The sequence below is a fragment of the Macrobrachium nipponense genome, chromosome 44 (assembly GCF_015104395.2).
Source record: "Macrobrachium nipponense isolate FS-2020 chromosome 44, ASM1510439v2, whole genome shotgun sequence".
Classification (NCBI taxonomy): domain Eukaryota; kingdom Metazoa; phylum Arthropoda; class Malacostraca; order Decapoda; family Palaemonidae; genus Macrobrachium; species Macrobrachium nipponense.
The window spans coordinates 32,996,032-33,011,031 of NC_087221.1; the positions used below are offsets into that span (position 1 = coordinate 32,996,032).

Genomic DNA, 15,000 nt, shown 5'->3' on the forward strand with positions numbered 1-15,000 from the left:
TCCTGAGACGCCTTTCGAGGGCATGTAGTCTCTCTCTCTCTCTCTCTCTCTCTCTCTCTCTCTCTCTCTCTCTCTCTCATTTACGGTAATATAAAACTAGGGAAAGAAAGCTAACGATAGTTCCCAGCAATTTATTAGTTGCAATATATATATATATATATATATATATATATATATATATATATATATATCTTCAATATAAATATATATATATATTATATATATATATTATATATGTGTGTGTGTGTGTGTGTGTGTGTGTGCGCGCTTCATCACAGATGAATTGATGGAGCAGTTAACATTTTCCCTCTAATGGAAAAGGGGCTGACATTTGACATATCTATACATGCGAGTATCTGCTTGTGTATGTACCACTGCTTATAAACATTTTATCAAGCATTTCACGTAGCTATATACATTACCTGTCAAACCGTCTTCCCTAATTGCCACCTTGCTTCTATTTATTTCGCTATAATAATGGAAATGCGAGGAAAAATATGATAATTCTTTTGGTCATGGTCAAAAGATGTCAGCTTAACGTGAAAACGTGATGCAGATCAAAGTTTAGACATTAAAAAGAAAAATCTCCGAGAAAAAAAATGTGGCAAAGTTTACGCCTTTGACAAATTGGAGACATTTTTTCAGTTTCAAAACTTTGATTGAGTAAGAATGTTTGACCAAGTTTCTTAAATGTTTAGTGTGCCCTAAATTGCAAGGCAGTACCCTCTTTAATGATAATAAAATGCTGTAAATGAATTATGTACCAAATTACTTCTCAAGTTCTTGTTTTTTATCATGTCGCAAAGCAGTTTCATATATCATGCTGTGACGTCAGGTGGGGCGTGGCTGAATTTTGGGCAAGTTCAGACAGTTGAAGCGTGAAAATCTTTTAAAGTAGTAAAGTTGAACGTATACATTACAGTCCACTAAAAAAATTGAAAATTTGTAATTGTAAATCAATATAAAAATTTTGTGCAGGTAATTTTTTTTTTTTAGATAAACCCTCCTCTCCCTCCCCCTACACCCCCTCTCCCCGTTCCCCCTCCCTACCCCGCTTAAATCATGGCCACAAGAAAACAGATCTGACAGAACTTCAGCCCATTAGGGTACAGTAAGCACCGCTAGTAAATTCTTTAGTTTTATCAACGACCAAATTTGCTACATTTTAGTAATAGCAAATTATTGTGGTTGAGATAGTCTTGCAATTATGGTTTAAGTCAAAGTTTTTCTCACCTTGTGTATAAGAGACGGTACTTCTTCAATTTCTAAATGCTGGAGGAATAAACTTAAAAAATGATTGACAGCCTGTTCCTGTTATATTGTTATTTGAGATTTGAGCGTTGTTTTTTTAGATATTATTCTATTCCATGGAAGCGTACTCCAAACCGAGTCTTTTAGGTTGTCAAATAATGTATGTTTATTGTGAACAACAGTGAATGTAACATTAACCCGTTATGGCACTAATTATTAGTATCGTCACTATCATCATTGTCATCGTTTTTTGTGTAGATGTATGAAGCTCATATAGCTGTAAAAGAACGATTAGGGAAGTTACTCCCTTCCATCTATAAATAAATAAAAAAATGAATAAATAATGTCCCTCTGAAGCCAGCCCCATTTAGGGCGAACAATGTTTATTTGCAAGAAGTGATACGACTGTCGACGTTCGCTTCACATTAGCATAAACACAATCTTTCTATATCAACCGTGAGTTGGTCATGTTTTTTGCACTACAACTAATTGTGTATATGGAGAGAAAATCCTCCCTTCTTTCCCTCACTTTGCCCTTCGTGGTATAAATGATCAGGCTTCTAAAAGACTGTTGCTAGTTCTTTCTCTTTAAACTTTTCAAGGTTATAAAACACGATGAAGATATCACTTACTCGACGCATTGTGCACATGCAGTAACCATCTTCATTTTGGTCATGGTATGTGAATGTGCGTATGTGCGTGAGCGCGGGTACCCAAGCGAACGGGGCATCCTTTATAATTGAGGCAAACCAGAAACGTGTAGTTAGGCAGGGTTGTTTTATTCTAGTCTGTTGATGTAACATTGCACTTCGTGGCAGCATGTGTCATTAAAGTATCAACAATGATCGTGACATCATGCAACACGACAGATGAACGAACCTGCAATTTTAGTTGTTGCAGATTTGATGCAGCCTCCTCCTCCTCCTCCTCTTCCTCCTCCTCCTCCTCCTCCTCCTCCTCCTCCTCCTCCTCCTGCCTGCCTGCCTGCCTGCCTGCAATGAAAATGTATGAGAAGGACGTAAAATTTAATGTTTACATATTTGATATTTCTATTTTTTTCCCTGTTTGGATCTAAAATTACTTCGTAGTTTTCATGAAATTGTAGTTATTTATATATAGAGCACTTAAATCCACCGCTTATGTTGGTAATTTTTCTTTATTGTTGATTTTATTTACTTCTCTCCTCATAAGATTCCATCAAGATTATCCCTCGTAAGAACATCACATAAATCCTACAATGATTATCTTTTTCCAGCAAATAGAAAGAAACTGACAAACTTTTTTCTCCTATCTGGTGGTGGGTGGAAATGCTGGCAAATGCCCATGATTATCCTGAGGAACCTTACTTGACATTTCCTTCCAGATGCTTGCATCGTGAGCCAAGTCAGTACACATTTTCTCTAGGAATATCTTGGAAGCTTGGACACTGAGACAAGCAAGAATCTCTTGGAAACTTAGACACTGAGACAAGCAAGAATCTCTTGGAAATCTAGACACTGAGACAAGCAAGAATCTTTTGGAAACTTAGACACTGAGACAAGCAAGAATCTCTTGGAAATCTAGACACTGAGACAAGCAAGAATCTTTTGGAAACTTAGACACTGAGACAAGCAAGAATCTCTAGGAAACCAAGACACTGAGACAAGCAAGGATCTCTTGGAAACCTAGACTGAGACAAGCAAGAATCTCTTGGAAACCTAGACACTGAGACAAGCAAGAATCTCCTGGAAACCTAGACACTGAGACAAGCAAGAATCTCCTGGAAACCTAGACACTGAGACAAGCAAGAATCTCTTGGAAACCTAGACACTGAGACAAGCAAGAATCTCTTGGAAACCTAGACACTGAGACAAGCAAGAATCTCTTGGAAACTTAGACACTGAGACATACAAGAATCTTTTGGAAACCTAGACACTGAGAGAAGCAATAGTCTCAAGGAAACCTAGACACTGAGACAAGCAAGAATCTCTTGGAAACTTAGACACTGAGACAAGCAAGAATCTCTTGGAAACCTTAGACACTGAGACAACACTTCTGCAAGGACAAACTGAGAGAAGCATGAAGGAAAGAAGCAATAGAATCTCTTGGAAACTAGACACTGAGACAATGGCAGAATCTCTTGGAAAACTTAGACACTGAGTACAAGCAAGAATCTCTTGAAACCAAGCACTTGAGACAAGCTGGATCTCTTGGAAACCTAAGACTGAACAACAAGAATCTTTGGAAACCATTAGGAAACACTTGAGACAATCAAGGATCTCCGCGAAACCCTAGACCTGAGTGACAAGGGCAAGGAAGTCTCTTGGCAAAACCTAGACACTGAGGGACAAAGCCAAACGAATCTCTTGGAACCCTAGAAACCACTGGAGACAAGCAAGAATTCTCCTTGGAAAACCTAACCACTGAGACAAGCAAGGAATCTTTTGGAAACTTAGACACTGAGCATACAAGAAGACTCTTTTGGAAACCTACGACAATGAAAGAAAGCAATTAGTCTCAAGGAAACCTAGACACTGAGGACAAGCAAGAATCTCTTGGAAATCTTAAGAAACACTGAAGACCAGCAAGAAATCTCTTGGAAACTTTAACCACTGCAGACAAGCTCGCAATTTTGGAAACCCTAGACAAACTCGGAAGAAAGCAAATTTAGTCTTCAGGAAACCTTAGACACTGAGGACAATGCAAGAATCTCTTGGAAACCTTTAGACCCACTGAGACAAGCAATGAATCTTTCTTGGAAACTTGACACTGAGACAAGCAAGAATTCTCATTGCGAAACCTAGACACTGAGACAAGCAAGATCTCTTGGAACCTAGACACTGAGACAAGCAGAATCTATTGGACAACTTAGACCACTGAGACATACAAGAATCTTTTGGAAACCTAGACACTGAGAGAAGCAATAGTCTTCAAAGGAAACCTAGACACTGAGAAAGCACGAACTCTTGGAAACTTAGACAATGAGAACAAGAAGAATCTCTTGGGAAACTTAGACACTGAGACAAGCCAAGAATCTTTGGCAACCGAGACACTGAGAGAAGCAATAGTCCTCAGGAAACATAGACACTGAGACATGCAAGAATTCTCTCTGGAAACTTAGACACTGAGACAAGCAAGAATCTCTTGGAAAACTTGACACTGAGAAAAGCAAGAATCTCTTGGAAACTTTAGACACTGAGACAACGACAAGAAAACTCTGGAAACTTTAGACACTGAGACAAGCAAGAATTTGGAAAACCTAGACACTGAGACAAGCAAGAATCTCTTAGAAACCTGGACACTGAGACATACAAGAATCTTTTGGAAACCTAGACACTGAGAGAAGCAATAGTCTCAAGGAAACCTAGACACTGAGACATGCAAGAATCTCTTGGAAACTTAGACACTGAGACAAGCAAGAATTTCTTGGAAACTTAGACACTGAGACAAGCAAGAATCTCTTGGAAACTTAGACACTGAGACAAGCAAGAATCTCTTGGAAACTTAGACACTGAGACAAGCAAGAATCTCTTGGAAACCTAGACACTGAGACAAGCAAGAATCTCTGGACCTAGACAGACTTTTGAAAGACAAGCAAGAATCTTTTGGAAAACCTTAGACACTGAGACAAGCAAGAATCTCTAGGAAACCAAGACACTGAGACAAGCAAGGATCTCTTGGAAACCTAGACTGAGACAAGCAAGAATCTCTTGGAAACCTAGACACTGAGACAAGCAAGAATCTCTGAAACCTAGACACTAGACAAGCAAGAATCTTATGGAAAACTAGACACTGAGACAGGCAAGCAAGAAATCTAACCTGGAGCAACTTAGGACACTGAGGACAAAACAAGAATCTCCTTGGAAACCTGGACACAGAGACAAGCAAGAATCTCTTGGAAACCTAGACACAGAGACAAGCAAGAATCTCTCAGAAACCTGGACACTGAGACAAGCAAGAATCTCTCAGAAACCTCGACACTGAGACAAGCAAGAATCTCCTGGAAACCTCGATACTGAGACAAGCAAGAATCTCCTGGAAATTTAGACACTGAGACAAGCAAGAATCTTTTGGAAACCTAGACACTGAGACAAGCAAGAATCTTTTGGAAACCTGGACACTGAGACAAGAAAGAATCTTTTGGAAACCTAGACACTGATACAAGCAAGAATCTCTTGGAAACCTAGACACTGAGACAAGCAAGAATATCTTGGAAACCTGGACACTGAGACAAGCAAGAATCTCTTGGAAACCTGGACACTGAGACAAGCAAGAATCCTTTCGAAACCTAGACACTGAGACAAGCAAGAATCTCCTGGAAACCTAGACACTGAGACAAGAAAGAATCTCTTGGAAACCTAGACACTGAGACAAGCAAGAATCTCTTGGAAACCTAGACACTGAGACAAATAAGAATCTCTTGGAAACCTAGATTCTGAGACAGGCAAGAATCTCTTGGAAACCTAGACACTGAGACCAGCAAGAATCTCTTGGAAACCTAGACACTGAGGCAAGCAAGAATATCTTAGAAACCTAGACACTGAGACAAGCAAGAATCTACTGGAAACCTGGAAACGGAGACAAGCAAAAATATCTAGGAAACCTAGACACTGAGACAAGCAAGAATCTTTTGGAAATCTAGACACTGAGACAAGCAACAATCTCTTGGAAACCTAGACACTGACACAAGCAAGAATCTCCTGGAAGCCTAGACACTGAGAAGCAAGAATCTTTTGGAAACCTGGACACTGAGACAAGCAAGAATCTCCTGGAAAACCTAGACAACTGAAACAAGGCAAGAATCCTCCTTGGGAAACCACTTGAGACAAGGCAAGAATCTTCCTGGAAAACCTAGAACAACTTGGAAAGACAAGCAAGAATCTCCTGGAAAGCTGGACACTGAGACAAGCAAGAATCTCTTGGAAACCTGGACACTGAGACAAGCAAAAATATCTAGGAAACCTAGACACTGAGACCTGCAAGAATCTCCTGAAAACCTCGACACTGAGACAAGCAAAAATATCTAGGAAACCAAGACTCTGAGACAAGTAAGAATCTCCTGGAAACCTGGACACTGAGACAAGCAAAAATATCCAGGAAACCTAGACACTGAGACAAGCAAGAATCTTTTGGAAATCTAGACACTGAGACAAGCAAGAATTTCTTGGAAATCTAGACACTGAGACAAGCACGAATCTCCAGGAAACCTAGACACTGAGAAGCAAGAATCTCCTGGAAACCTGGACACTGAGACAAGCAAGAAACTCCTGGAAATCTAGACACTGAGACAAGCAAGAATCTCCTGGAAACCTGGACACTGAGACAAGTAAAAATCTCGTGGAAACGTAGACACTGAGACAAGCAAGAATCTCCTGGAAACCTGGACACTGAGACAAGTAAGAATCTCCTGGAAACCTGGACACAGAGACATGCAAGAATCTCTTGGAAACCTGGACACTGAGACAAGCAAGAATCTCCTGGAAACCTGGACACAGAGACATGCAAGAATCTCTTGGAAACCTGGACACTGAGACAAGCAAGAATCTCCTGGAAACAGACACGGAGACAAGGAAGAATCTCTTGGAAACCTAGGCACTGAGTCAAGCAAGAATCTCTTGGAAACCTGGACACTGAGACTGGCAAGAATCTCCTGGAAACCTGGACAAGAAGACAAGTAATAATCTCCTGGAAACCTAGACACTGAGACAAGCAAGAATCTCTTGGAAAGTTAGACACTGAAACAAGCAAAAATCTCTTGGAATCCTAGACACTGAGACAAGCTAGAATCTCTTGGAAACCTAGACACTGAGACAGGCAAGAATTTCTTGGAATCCTGGACACTGAGACAAGCAAGAATCTCTTGGAAACCTGGACACTAAGACAAGCAAGAATCCCTAGGAAACCTAGACACTGAGACAAGCAAGAATCTCTTGGAAACCTAGACACTGAGACAAGCAAGAATCTCCTGGAAACCTCGACACTAAGACAATCAAGAATCTCTTGGAAACCTCGACACTGAGACAAGCAAGAATCTCTTGGAAACCTAGACACTGAGACAAGCAAGAATCTCTTGGAAACCTCGACACTGAGACAAGCAAGAATCTCCTGGAAACCTCGACACAGACAAGCAAGAATCTCTTGAAAACCTGGACACCGAGACAAGTAAGAATCTCTGGGAAACCTCGACACTGAGACAAGCAAGAATCTCTTGGAAACCTGGACACTGAGACAAGCAAAAATCTCCTGGAAACCTCGACACAGACAAGCAAGAATCTTCTGGAAACCTGGACACTGAGACAAGCAAGAATCTCCTGGAAACCTCGACACAGACAAACAAGAATCTCCTGGAAACCTGGACACTGAGACAAGCAAGAATCTCTTGGAAACCTGGACACTGAGACAAGCAAGAATCTCCTGGAAACCTCGACACTGAGACAAGCAAGAATCTCTTGGAAACCTCGACACTGAGACAAGCAAGAATCTTTTGGAAACCTGGACACTGAGACAAGCAAGAATCTCCTGGAAACCTCGACACTGAGACAAGCAAGAATCTCTTGGAAACCTCGACACTGAGACAAGCAAGAATCTGGAAACCTAGACATTGAGACAAGCAAGAATCTCTTGGAAACCTGGACACTGAGACAAGCAAGAATCTCTTAGAAACCTAGACACTGAGACAAGCAAGAATCTCTTGGAAACCTGGACACTGAGACAAGCAAGAATCTCTTGGAAACCTAGACACTGAGACAAGCAAGAATCTCTTGGAAACCTAGACACTGAGACAAGCAAGAATCTCATGGAAACCTTGACAAGCAAGAGTAATAGTCCAGATATTCCTTCAGTCATAAAAAGTATTATTTTCAGGTTATAAAAAAAATGAAATTGAGTGGCTTTTTTTTCACAAAGAAATACTGATTTGGTTTTCATTAGTTTGTCGAATAATCTTGCTCAGAAGGATCACGCTCGGAGGCAGGTCCCATGTACAGTATTTTGTCCAATTGATAATCCGATGCCTCTCTTTTCCTTCCGCCACCCCTCCCCCCCTCCCCTCCCCTAGTCTCTCCAGATCGTTCCACACCTTAATCTTCTTCTTCTTCTTCTTCTTCTTCTTCTTCTTCTTCTTCTTCAGATATACTAGATGGGTGGACCTAACCCACCCGCCCACCTTATGTAGCACAGGTCAGCTTCCAAGAAGAGAGACTTCACTTGAAAGAAACTGAAGGTTTAAATGCCATGGTTGTTGTTTTGTTCGTTGGCAGCATAGTGTGTGTGTGCGTGTGTGTGTGTATTAGATCTGGGAAAAATAGTTTCCCTTTGCATTCTGCCTAATTATAGCCTTGGAGAACGCTGACCTCTTGTATTGTATTTCTTTTATCAGTTGCTTTCATGTAGTTTTCTTTCAGTAAAGTTGGCGTGAGCGCTAGTGTGCGGTTTGAGTTCGGTTTTTTTTCGTGTTACGTGTGTATGTCCCATATATGGTGAATGGGTAATGTGAATTTTGTATATTTTAAATGTTTGCGTATCATTGGTCTATACAGATGCAAGCAGCGTATCTTAGTGAAGACGTAAGTAAGGCAAACGGCTTTTTATATCTATATCTATATATATATATATATATATATATATATATATATATATATATATATAAAATAGGACCTCGTCTTTCTGTATATCCCATGACCTTCTGTTACTTCTTTCAATGAACACAGTAGTCTTTGGCGGCTTCAGTTTCAAGTCAGTGGCCCCTATGGTGGGCTTGTTCCATAGGGATAGTGTTCGTCTTCTGAATAATAATAATAATAATAATAATAATAATAATAATAATAATAATAATAATAATAATGATAATAATAATAATTATAATAATAATAACAGCAACAACAACAATAGCAGCAGAACATCCCCAAAACTTGTCACTAAATATTGATGAAAAATGGGAGAAATATTGATAAGTCGACCGGTGAATCTCCATGTAATATAAGTAATTGGTTGTGAATCTGAAATTCATTTATTTCATAATTTACTGGGACAACGCTTGGCTGAGTTATACGCCTCAGTGAATGGCCTTCATATTTCTCGATTCTCGTCTTATAACTATTTTGGAGTCGAAGACCAAACATTCACGTGAGGCACGCGAATATAATGTCATAGGCTCAAGTGTATAATTGGCATCATTCACTCTTTTATGATCGTGAACTTCTGACCTGCTCTTCTGTCGAGTAAGTGAAAAGTGTGACAGCAGAATCTTGAAAACGCCGAAGATGATTCAACGGTCCCAAAGTTATTAAACAGAGATTTTTTTAAAAAATAACTTTCTCTCAAACAGATATTACCGTGCGGTGTGATGGTATGTACGAAATAGCCGAACACTACAAGGTATTCTGCGTTCATTTTAATGTTTTGCCTCAATTGTACCTTTCACGTTTTTACGCTTGCAAAGTAGCCGTGCTACTTTTTCGTAATTTTATTACTACTACTACTACTATTTTGCTCTAATATTCCGGTTACCAAAATCGTAATATAAGTAATTGGTTGTGAATCTGAAATTCATTTATTTCATAATTTACTGGGACAACGCTTAAATCTCTCTCTCTCTCTCTCTCTCTCTCTCTCTCTCTCTCTCTCTCTCACAACACACACACACACACACACACACACACACACACACATATATATATATATATATATATATATTATATATATATATATATATATATATATATACATTCATAGATTATGACTAACTTTTTATGAATTTATAAGATGATGCTATACGGAAAACTATTCCTCTTTAGTTTTATTCTGTCACGGTTTTCTATGAACCTTTGAAAAAAAGCGTACGCGATGAATGTGGATATACACATAACGCCCCTCGTGTTTGTGTTTTTTTTTTTTTTTTTTTTATTCATTCTTATTTTATTTTTGAGAAGAAAAACTTCCACGATGTGTCAGCGCTGAATTGCATCGTCTAGTGCAGATGGGAAAATGTTCCTTTTCAAGAGTCTGAGGGGGTCGCATCATTATTAAGGCCAGTGGTGACGTGTGTATGTGTATATGTGTATGTATGTGTATGTGTGCGCCCTCCTCCTCCCTTCCTTCCTCTCCCCACCTTTCTATTATTCTTCTTCTTTTTGGAAGTTTTCTATGGGAAACAAAACATTTGCGCTGTCTATCTTCTCTTGGATTGCTGCAGCTGTTGAGTTAGTTGGTATATCTTAGTAATTTATTTTCTTTCTTTACCTCCTTGCACTTGCTTATGTTGCTTATGGATGCTGCCTGCTATTATTATTATCGAGTTGGTTGATTTTTTTTCTTTGCTGAAAGTATTCAAAGACCGAGGCTATATACGTAAGAGTAAAAGAATATGAGTGAGAGTTAGTCCTGAAAGGGATCACGAAATATCTTCCCAGATAGAGAAAAATGCCCTCGAATAGAAACACGAGTGAGACAGAAGGGATATAGGATTTTCTGAGAAATATGCCCTCAGACAAAGCACAATTGAGAATCAAGAGTTGAAGGCTTATCTGCTGTCGGAGAAAAATGCCTTTAGACGGAGCACAGGTGAGAAAGCATTGATGTGGCCTTTTTGTTTTCTGAGACAAATTCCCCCAGACAGAAGCACACCCGAGAATGGGGGGATGTAGAGTAGACTTATGGGTTTCCGAGAATGATGCCCTAAGACAGTAAGACAGAAGCACAATTGAGAATGAAGGAAGGTTGACTTGTTTTTGTGAGAAAAATGCCCACAGAAAGCACAAGTGAGAGAGAAGGGGTGTGGGGGGCTTTTGGTTTTCTAAGAAAATTACCCTTAGAAAGCAGCACAATTGAGATTGAAGGAGTTTGGACTTTTGGTTTTGTGAGAAAAATGTCCCCAGACAGAGGCTCGAGTAATGAAGGACTAGGTTTTTGGTCCTCTGAGAAAATTGCCTTCTGACAAGAGCTTAAGCTAGAATAGAAGATTCTGAGTTTTGGGTTTTCCGAGGTAAGTGCTCTAAGACTGAAGCAAAGGTGCGAATGGAATCTGTTTAGGGGGCCGGGTAGTTTATGAGAAGGTTTGATTTAGGCCAGAAAAGAATCGAATGTGGCAGAAAAACTAGAGGAGAGGATGATGTTTGTTTGTATGATGTTTTTACGTTGCATGGAACCAGTGGTTATTCAGCAACGGGACCAACGGCTTTACGTGACTTCCGAACCACTTCGAGAATGAACTTCTATCACCAGAAATTCACATCTCTAACCCCTTAGTGCAATGCCCGAGAATCGAACTCGCGGCCACCGAGGTGGTACGTGAACACCATACTGACCACGCCACTGAGGCGCTCTAGGAGATGATGTTGAACGATAGATTGTTATACGAAAGACTTAATTTATTTGTTTGTTTGTCTGGTGTTTTTACGTTGTAATGAAACCAGTGGTTATTCAGCAACGGGACTTCCGAACCACGTCGAGAGTGAACTTCTATCACCAGAAATTCATATCTCTAACCCCTCAGTGAAATGCCCGAGAATCGAACTCGCGGCCACCGAGGCGGCAGGCCAAAACCATACCGATGACGCCACTGAGCGCTCATTTCATTCAATCGTCCGTGGAGCCAAGTTTCTCCAGTATTAGGATGTCTTTCCCAGCCTACGTATCCTTGTCCTGCTTATTTGGTCGGATTAAGTCACCAACGAAGCTCGACCAAGTGATCTTAGAATTTTAAGATATCCTACTCTCACCGTCACCGCAGGAATGTCTTTTGGAAATAAGTCGCAATGAGGGATTCAGAGTTTGTTGCAAGTGACCTGAGGCGTGGTTTGTAAACATACAGCGAGGGGAAGGTTTGTAACTTGGTTCACCAAAATTGAAGTTGAAACGTATCTTGTGGTTGACGATATGGATTAATAGCCACATTTTACTCTACTCTTAATTTTTTTTTTTTACTCTTCGTTTTACACTGTGGCGACCTCATGCAAAATTTTATATTTGATATCGAGCGATCAAGCCACAAATTGCCTAGTATATGCAGGGTGCATCGAACATCCAGCTGAGCATGGTGTTGAAAAAAGAAAAAAGCTGCCATTTCTCTCTCAGCCCTTTTAACGGCTCAGATGTATAACTTTTGTTGTGTAATTAACTGCATACTGTTCGATGGTGCCATAATAGTAGTAATAGTAGTGGTGGTAGTAGTAGTAGTAGTAGCGTCAGCTCTGTGCGGAATGCTTTGAATCGCCTGTTACCGAGTGTGCTGATAACAGGTCATTTATCTGTCATCTGCTACAAACTGTCAGAGAATTTACTTTGTTTCAAGAGTTTTTCTTCTTCATGTACGTGGACAGTTCTTCGATGGAAGTTTTCCTCTCTCACACACACTATACATACATGCATATATATATATATATATATATATATATATATATATATATATATATATATAATATTTCTTTATCTTCAGCTTTTCCCATGCTTATATGGGGTCCCTTTTTATTAGTCTTCCCCATTTTCTGCGATCATATATATATATATATATATATATATATATATATATATATATATATATATATATGACTGGTAAAAGTGTTCTGTAACAACAGAATTCCATCTAATAAAAGGAGCCCATAAAAACACCAAAATGTAGAGAGAAAAGTACTATATTTCAGAGACTGCTGTCTCTCTCTTCAGGTACCTGAAGAGAGAGACAGCAGTCTCTGAATATAGTACTTTTCTCTCTCATTTTGGTTGTTGTCATTTTGGTGTTTTTTATGGGCTCCTTTTATTAGATATATATATATATATATATATATATATATATATATATATATATATATATCTGTATATGACTGGGTAAAATGTTCTTCTCTACCTGAAGAGGGAGACAGCAGTCTCTGAAATATAGTACTTTTCTCTCTATATTTTGTGTTTTATGGGCTCCTCTTATTATATATAATACCTATACATATATATATATTATATATATATAAATATATATATATATTATATATATATATTATGGTATAATATATATAACACTGGCATAATTTGCGGTATATAACCTTTTAAGGTAGAGAATGCAGTGAGCATAATCTAATACTGGCTTTTAATATACTATAATATATACTATATATATATTATATATATATATTTATTTAAATATAAATATATATATATCTATATATATAATATATATATATATATAATTATTATATATATATATATATATATTATAATATATATATATATAGAGAGAGAGAGAGAGAGAGAGAGAGAGAGAGAGAGAGAGTGTGTGGTGTGTGTGTAATGTGATGAGAAGACGGAATGTATGGTAATACAGCTTATTATTTTAATAACTTTATTGAGTCATTCATTTAGTCATTAAGGTAGAAAGGAATAATTCAGTTATACAATTAAGTAGTCACGATTTCCGTTGTTTATGGTAGAATTGAAGAATTGAATGCACTGTTTGTGTAGTCTTCCCGTAGAATTTGTGACAATGCACTTCCTGAGAGAGAGAGAGAGAGAGAGAGAGAGAGAGAGTGTAGGGGGAGGGGTATAGATAACCGCATGAGGTCGGGGAGACAAAAAAAAAAATGAAATGTAAAGTGATAACAAGAGAGAGCTATGTAACGAGGATTTGTTGCTACTCTCTCTCTCTCTCTCTCTCTCTCTCTAAGTACAGTAAGTGTCAATAAACCTAAGAAAGTGGTATGTTTCGGAAGAAAGATGAACGAGCATGTAGGCCATGTCGGGACACCAGGCATATGCACTACACTTGTCATAAATCGTACCACCACCGGTTGCGGTGTCCACGCATTTTGCGTTTCCGTAGGTCAGTTCATATCACAGCCGATGTTGAAATGGTGTGTGCACATCGCAGTGACATGTATAGTTATCGATGGCAAGGTTTTCTTGGCTGAGGTAGGGGGAGAGCCAGCAGCTATTTAACGGTGGCGTGGAGAAGGTGCTCCAACGAATCTCCCTCACACCTCGTTTCGTGTACGTCAGCCTATATACTGCCGCTAGTCTTCTTTTCCAAATAATGTGTTTGAATGTCTGTGTGTGTGAATGTCTGTATGTGTGAAAGTGTGTGTGTGTGTGTGTGTGTGAATGTGTGCGACCGTTTCCCAGCAGCCGGGACCTGCTGGCGGCGAATGGCAGCAGCAGCAGCAGCAGCAGCAGCAGCAGCGGCAGCGGCAGCAGTTTGTCCGGTGAACGGTGACTGCAGCCCCAGTGTGCCTCAAGTTGGTGTGACGTGTGGACGTATTTCAATCGCATATCAGCGCTCGCCGCCTCCACACCCACGACCTTATGCCTACTTGCAGTCACGGCCTCGGCCTCCTCCGCCCTCCTGTGGATCTAAGTGTAAGTGAAGGCCTCTCGGGGGGCTCGCCCTTGGCGTTGGAAAGGAGTGCCCAGCAGGCGCTGACCCTCACCAGTATGGTGATCAGCTCTTCTTGTCTGTACAGGAATGTATGCATTTAACGTATGTTTGTACGTGTGTATGTATGTGTGTGTGTGTGTGTGTGAAGGCGGGTATGGAGGGAGAACGGACTGCATATTTGGCAAAGCGGGCGCCATACTAGTTGGGGGCTGGCAGGTATTCGGAGTGCATGTTGCCAGCTCTGGCACAAGCCCCCTCCGCCCTCCCTTCTCATCCTCCTCCTCCTCCTCCTCATGAAGGAGGAGGTTGGCGGGGGATTCTGAGAGAGGTTTCTCCATGTCCTTTTACCAAGGGATATATTGTCCCAGATAGGATCCCTTATCAGACCTAATTAATGAGAGATTGACAGGCGT

General features: G+C 39.8%; 1 protein-coding gene across 8 annotated transcripts in view; it reads left to right on the forward strand.

Annotated features, from left to right (window-relative positions):
• The window catches only part of LOC135204157 (uncharacterized), a 740,069-nt gene that overhangs the window by 206,362 nt on the left and 518,707 nt on the right, over positions 1-15,000 (forward strand). The window contains exon 1 of one of the 8 annotated variants that reach the window (XM_064234198.1): positions 14,436-14,568. The exons of 6 other annotated variants lie outside the window; for them this stretch is intronic. The gene's annotated coding sequence lies outside the window, so the exon portion shown is untranslated. Of the gene's footprint in view, positions 1-14,435; positions 14,569-15,000 lie in introns of those variants that run through there. One more of the 8 variants, XM_064234201.1, reaches the window with a different exon arrangement.